Raw genomic sequence first — 7,440 nt, 5'->3', positions numbered from 1 at the left:
CGCTCATCACAACACCAAACTTAAATTGTTGCTTGTCCCCAAGCGACTGAAAATCAAATAAGATAAAAAGAAGAGAGTATGCAATGAATTCTAAAAACATCTATGAAGATCAGTATTAATTAGATGAGCGGGGCTTTTAGCTTTTTGCCTCTGAATAGTTTTGGCATCTCACTCTATCCTTTGAAATTCAGAATGATTGGCTTCTTTAGGAACTCAGAATCCAGATAGTGTTATTGATTCTCCTAGTTAAGTATGATGATTCTTGAACACATCTACTTATTGAGTCTCGGCTGTGGCCCAAAGCACTCTGTCTTCCAGTATTACCACCGGATACATACATGCCACAGACACATAACTGGGTGAACCTTTTCAGATTGTGACTCAGCTTTGCTAGAGTCCCCAATTAGAGGTGTCCAGGGTTCTTAAGCACACTCTTTTTGCCTTGGATCACAACTTTATTTCTTTCTTTTTCTTTTCTTTTTCTTTCTCTTTTTTTTTCGATTTTTTTTTTGTATTCACTATTTTTTTCTTGCTTCAAGAATCATTTTAATGATTTTTCAGATCCTCAGTAACATGTCTCCTTTTTCATCATTCTTTCTAGAGCCAACATTCATGAACCACAAATTCAAAAGACACACTACAAAAAAATGGGTATAAAATGGCATCAACATAATGGCGGTTTAATAAAACCGCCGTTATATTCATAACTTCAGGCGGTTTATGCAGCTGCCATAATTTACTCATAGAAAGCGGTAGTGTTTTGGTGATTTTGGCGGATTTAAACGCCATTACCTGCTCTTGCTTCACTGATATAAAAACACTTTTATTTCACTAATAAACATGGTGCTATTCAATCGAACTTCCATCGCAATGTGAGAACTAAGAAGAAACTCCATCGCAGCATGAGATCTGCGATTTCATCCACAACGCTCTCCTCTGGCGGCAATGTCGTTGTTGCTACCTTCGAAGGAGCGCTCTTCTTTGATTAGGTTTATTGGCTTCGATTTGAGGGTTCGTTGCGCCGTCGCTCATCTCCTCCTCACCACAAGTAACGCCATCATTGCTGTCCTCGGTGGAGCTTCTGCTATCTGGTTTTATGCATTTTAGTTGATCCTGAATTTTCTTAATTCTAATTTGGTTAAGCTTTAGCAGAGCCTTTATTTTCTTTTTCCCCTTCAATGGTGGTCCTGCTTGGTTGAATCTGAGTTTTGTGAAACTTTCGTCTCAATAGCTCTCTAAGTATAATTCTCTTGGTTAATTTTCTTTTTCCTTCTAGGTATAATCTGAGATCGCACATCGGAGGGAGAAGGAAAGGAGAACGAGAGTGAGTTCATCTGAAACCCTAAATCTTGTCGCTGCCATAGTCACCACCATTCATCTCATGTCTGCCGCTTCCATCAACCTTCTGCGTTCGAGTGAAGGCGCCTCCTCTATCGACGCGTTTCCAAATCTGGTCACTACGCTATAGCTTATGAGATTGAGCAAAGCACCTCTTCCATTAATGTGTCTCCTCCGCCAGCGGCGCCGGTACGTTCTCACTTCTGCATTCTCTTTTTCTTTGATCCACTCAACATTGCTCGTAGTGTGTTTCTGTTCATTTGCAATTTATATTTTTATTCTCTTTCTCTTCTTGTTCATTCTCAGTTGCTTGTTTACTAACTGTATTTCGGTTCAGTATTGTTATGCTTGCCATGTGGTTGATGAATTTCCTGAGAGAGATGGAAAAGAGTGGAACTTGTTTTCTGTTATAGATGATAATTCTTTGGTGCTTATTACTATAACTACTGCATGTTCATCATTGTGTATTTTTGAAATTCAAAACTAGCTTAGCTCCCAATGTGAATCCAGCAAGGACATGCTTTCTTTGTTTACTTTTTTCATCAATGTCATGACTTGCATGCTCACATTTTGTTATTTACTTGAAGAAAGAAATAAAAGATTCAGAAGATCTTCCACATTGGATATGCTGATAAGGTATTGAAATTGGAATTAATTAATTCCTATCATAGATAAATTTTTAATCAGTTACGTCTTTTAATTCTTCTATGTCCAGATATTTTGGAATTAAAGCTATGGCAGAAAATAAAGGCATGTATGTAAGGATACTGAATGAACATTTTCTAAATTTAGGAAATTCAATGAAATTAAAAAGAAAGAAAAAAATGAATTACAGCATGAGAGTTAGTAATGGAACGAAGAAGTTGCAGCTTCTCGTGCATTAGTGTTGCTCTCTTTTGCAGAAGCCATGGGAAGAGTGTGTTGTTTCTGTTTCTTGTGTTTTGCTATATATATAAACTTCTGCAGATCTCTATCCGAAGCTATTTATATATAATTAGAGAGCTAGGAACTTCCTATAAGGAAGACTTCTCTTCAAACAACACTATTTACTATTTATTTATTTATTGTTGTGTTTTTTTCCTCAGAAACTATCAAAGCTTCTACTGTGGTCCGAGCGATCGCCATTGTCAACCTCAGTACTGTCCAAGGAGGGTAGAATTGCTATCCAAGTTGGTGCTACAACAAGAACAAGTCAGAGGCTAGTGTGTTAGTTCAACATGTAGCAATTGTCTAGTCTCCATGTTGAGAATAGACTCAAGGAAGAGGTATAGAGCATCTACTGAAATTTGACATGTTTCTGTTGTTAGATTTAGTCATAGTTTGTACACATAATAGAAGTATAAATAGTTTTGTTCCTCTGTGCTATTTGTTGAAATATTTTTAGTATTTAGGGAACCAAATTTTATATGCCAGATTTTGTGCTTATGATAGGCTTAAATATTTGTTTAGAAATCAACCTTAACTTGACTACCTAACAATTGTGCTTTCTATCTAAGTTATAAATCCACAACTACTTTATTCTTATAAATTGTAATTGGAGAATAATATATTCGCTTTACTTATAAATTCTGTGGTTTGCTTTCAATATCTTTACCTTAAGAGTTGAGGTATTTAGTTCCAGGATTGGTGATCTTTATTATCCAAGTAACGATCTGGATCCTTATATCAAAGATAAGAACGTAAGTTCTAATTCATCGTCTGCATTCTGCTGTTGACCTTCATTTGTGACTCTACAACATCATATTGTTTTACATTGTTAAGGATGATGATGACTCTGAAGAACTCGAAGACAGATCATTAATCCAACTGATTTCGTCATTGTTTGTGCTCGTATTGAGGACGATCTGAGTCTTCTCGAGGTAAACAAATCTTTTTTATTTGGAAAATACTTGTATGTTAGAGCAAATGTGATTGGCCCTTCATACCACCCTCTTAACATGTTTCCGTTCTCTGGCTCTATCATTAGCTTCATTAGTTTTATTGTGTCCATGCATCCCATTAATACAAGTTAGATAATAAAAAAAAGAAAGAAAAGAATATTCCTAGAAGCTTTTCCAAATTATATTCAAAGTTCAAACCTTAATAAGATACCTGATCATTTTGTAATAAGGAATCCCAGTCTCCCTTTTCAACAAGTAAACGTGTTGATTCTTCTGGTAGAGAAATTCTATAATTTAGATCTCCTATCAATACTACATGGCTGCACATAAAAGACAAAACTATGTGTTAGGTAGGACCTAAAAATTAATACAACATTATTTTTTCTCTAATTATATCTAATTATCATGATATCATAATTCCTGCATTTCTACTATCCACAGCTTGGCTTGACTGCCTTCAAGAAAGAGAGAAAGGTGGGAAATATTGCCTTTGTCAATGCATCTCTCATGTTTCCTCCTTTTTTTTTATTAAATATGTTGTTTTTTTGTGCTCTTGTCTGTTTTAGTAAATAAGTTCTAAATTCTAGCCTTCATTTGCATGCTCAAATTTGACTTGATCCCCTTATGCTTCCTCTACTTTCTATCTCATTATTATTTCATTGTCATTGCAGGAAACTTCTTAGCTGCTGGTTCAATGGAACCGTCAATAGAAATTTGGGACCTTGATGTTGTAAGTGAATATGGTTAATAAATTTCACTGAAAAGGGACCAAGATTGAAATGAATACATGCAGACACATAATGATGTTTTCTAGCCGACACCATTTGTTAAAAATGAGTTAGTTATTTGAACTCTAATTATTTATATTATTTATGACTTCTTTGAACATGAAAGGAGAAGCAAACTTTTTGGGAGGTGTTGCCTCTGTTAAAGGAGTTAAAGGATTTGATACCGAAGCTGCAAAAAAGAGATTCTTTGAAATATATTTGGATAATGTAAACCATTTATATCTCACTTGATGCAGCTTTTTATTTCTTTTACTCTACATGTTATTGTTGTGTCTGGTGTAAATGTGATCTAAATTGTGTCTGGTGTAAATGTGATCTAAATTGTGTCTTCTTATTGCAGTTGAAAAAGATGAAAAAAGAGAATTCAACTCCTTCATGAAGTAAATAACTCATTTGCATTGATTGCTGTGAAACATGTCTTTTTCTCTGTTCAGATTCTTATGAATTTTATCCGTTGCTCAAGATAATCAAGAATGGGGAAATATATTCCCTGTGTTCAAGGAAATATCTGTCACTGGCAATGCATTAGAAAGGGTTCTTGCTTTGGAGATTGAGCTTGCTGAAGCATTGCAGGCCAAGAAGAAATCAAGCATGCAATTTCAGAGGTACACCTTTCTTTTGGAGCAGTAATTAGATTTTGGTACATATAGATGCTAATTTTGGAAGCACTTCACCTTAAATTTACCATTTTCTTTGTTCTCGGTTAAAATTTGATGACTGGTTAGGATCTAAATTCTGATATGCATCATCTTTTTTACTCTTTGAAATGAAGTAATGATCTTTTTCTTGTTTTAGCTATCAATTGCATTTTAAAACAAGTACTTTGCTGATTGAATTAAACAATCTCCAAAAGATGTTAACACTGTTGTTTTGCACAATTAATTAATGTAGAAGAGTTTTATACTAACATCCAATTAAGAGTCACTTTTATCTACGTGGCAGTTCCTAATTTAATGGTGCAAACGAGTTTTATACTGACATTGCATAGAATTAAATGCTACTTGTTTCTCTTTTCGGCATGTATAAACATGTAGTGGAACACTGTATTGAGACCAATTCAATCACATTGTTTCAAGACAATTTTCCTCCCCACATTTCAATTCTTTCTTGAAACAACACAATGACCAATAGGATTCAATTTATTTCATTTCATTGAATTAATGCAATCAAATTCAATCCTCTTGTTTACAAATTCCAATAGGATTGTACCGTATAAAAACAAGCATTCATAATTTATTATAAATGGAAATAAACATACATAATTTACAAGCAGAGCAAGGCACACCATTATTATTATTACAAAGAGTGTACATATATAATGAAGGCTATGTTTGAAAAAAAAATTGTGTATCAGATTTCTCTCAATTTTTATTTATATATATAATAGAGGTAGATTTTATATAAAAAATAAAATAAACAAAAACTTACTTTTGTAGTTTTTTTGGGGTTAAAAAACCCCTACTTTTGCATGACTCTGAAATTTAATACCCTTATGATTTTAGGCCAGTTTTATTAAAATTGGAACCAAATTGCAAAGTAGGTGGAAGTAAAATTTTGAATATCACAAATTTAATTATGTTTTAGGATTAGATCATATGCTTAGTCATACAATATTACATCTTCTTAACTAGATGAAAGAGATGCCAACTACTCATAATGATAGTAACTTTACTCAAGAATTTCACAAGCTTTTCGAAATGATTGAATTATTAGTAACACCTTAGATTCGAACAATTTAAAATTCATTGCTACAAGTAAAAACAAATTCAGTTAAGAACGCCCTATTTTTCACGCTTGAATTAGATTATTGTATGGCATGGGAAGCAATGTCATAAAGTTGGAATAATGGTTTCTTAAATTTAATAACACATTAACGGTTCATATCTAAATTGAGTCTCTGTTTTTATTATTTCTTTAGTTCTGTTTTATCTTTAGCAGCAATTGAACTTGAGATTAACTAAGGGTTACAAATAGTACAGCAGCTTGTTTTATATACTGATATGACAAATCTGGAATTGGTTAAGGGACATTTTTCTACTGCATGCAGGTTCTGGATTTCAGCCTTCATCCTCAAGAACTCAAGTCTGTGCCTTATAACACAATATACCACTCAATTAGGCAAGTTTCTTCCATCTTTTATCCGAAGACGCGAAGTTCCACCGAGCTTGCTGGCGCAGAAGGAGGAAACTTTTGGCCTCCAAATCTTATTCATCATCACTTAGCTAAGCTACTTGTCTTGTATATTCATATTCTAAGTAGTAAAAATAGTACTTATTAGATGGTTTAAATACATTATTAGATATTAACATAGTTTAGGGAGTTGGATGGTAGATTTTACTGATTAGTGTTTATTGCAATGCTTGTATTTTGGTAAGTTTAGTAAGACAAGGTTTTGTATAGGAGTTATTACTTTTGATTTTCAATAATAAAAAATTATATATTATATTAATATTTTGTTTTTGAGTTATATAATATTTCATTTATGGATTACGATGTTTTGCTATTGTGAAATTTTAATCACAAAATTATTTATTTAACGCGATAAAAATGACGGTAAAAATTGTTAAAAACAACGATAAAAAAAGTCACTGTCAGGGTAAAACGGCGGTTCAAAAATGCCATTTTAACCAACTAAAACGCTTCTGTCAGGGTAAAAATGGCGGTTCAAAAATGCCGTTTTAACCAACCAAAACGCCACTCTGTCAAGGTAATAATGGCGGTTCAAACCGCCATTTTAACCTATCCAAAAACCGCCATTTTAACCTAGGAAATAATGGCGGTTTGAACTACCGTTTTAACCAACCAAAACGCCACTCTATTAGGGTAATAATGGCGGTTCAAACCGCCGTTTTAACCTATTCAAGAACCGCCATTTTAACCATGGAAATAACGGCGGTTTGAACCGCCGTTTTAACCTATTCAAAAACCGCTGTTTTAACCCAGGAAATTGTGGCGGTTTTCAGAAAACCGCCGTAATAACCAGAATGGCGCCCAGAATTACGTCGCTTTACGAAACCGCCATTATTGGTAATAATGGCGGTTCAAACCGCCGCAAATACAAAAAAAAACCGCCATTTTTACCAGAATTTTTTGTAGTGACATATGCACTGTTTAAGCATACATTCAGAAAACAAAAATATTGCCACCACATCAAAATAATTAAACTGTTATAAAATTCAAAATTCATGCAATTCTTCTCTTTTTCAATTAAGAACATTTTTTATTCAAGAAAGGTGATGGATTCATAGGACATTCATAACTTTAAGGCATAGACACTAAGACACTAATGATCACAAGACACAAACATAGATAACCACAAGCATAATTTTCAAAAAACAGGAAAAATAAAGAACAAGGAAATTAAAGAACGGGTCCACCTTAGTGATGGCGGCTTGTTCTTCCTCTTGAAGATCCTATGGAGTGCTTGAGCTCCT

The 7,440-nt window shown here is 33.8% G+C and overlaps 1 long non-coding RNA gene across 11 annotated transcripts; it reads left to right on the top strand.

The window, feature by feature from the left end:
• Window positions 1–755: 755 nt before the first annotated feature.
• LOC107480224 (uncharacterized) lies at window positions 756–5,390 on the top strand. 11 transcript variants are annotated; one of them, XR_008006837.1, is made up of 8 exons: window positions 756–1,527; window positions 2,424–2,603; window positions 2,954–3,017; window positions 3,100–3,197; window positions 3,660–3,692; window positions 3,890–3,948; window positions 4,347–4,386; window positions 4,470–5,390. It is a non-coding gene; the product is annotated as an uncharacterized LOC107480224 (long non-coding RNA). The 11 variants fall into 11 exon arrangements; XR_008006833.1 differs by lacking the exon at window positions 3,660–3,692; XR_008006834.1 differs by lacking the exon at window positions 4,347–4,386 and having other exon boundaries at window positions 4,441–5,390.
• The last annotated feature ends 2,050 nt before the right edge of the window (window positions 5,391–7,440 follow it).

The sequence above is a fragment of the Arachis duranensis genome, chromosome 3, assembly GCF_000817695.3.
Source record: "Arachis duranensis cultivar V14167 chromosome 3, aradu.V14167.gnm2.J7QH, whole genome shotgun sequence".
Taxonomy (NCBI): Eukaryota; Viridiplantae; Streptophyta; class Magnoliopsida; order Fabales; family Fabaceae; genus Arachis; species Arachis duranensis.
This window is presented reverse-complemented; position numbering and strand designations above follow the sequence as displayed.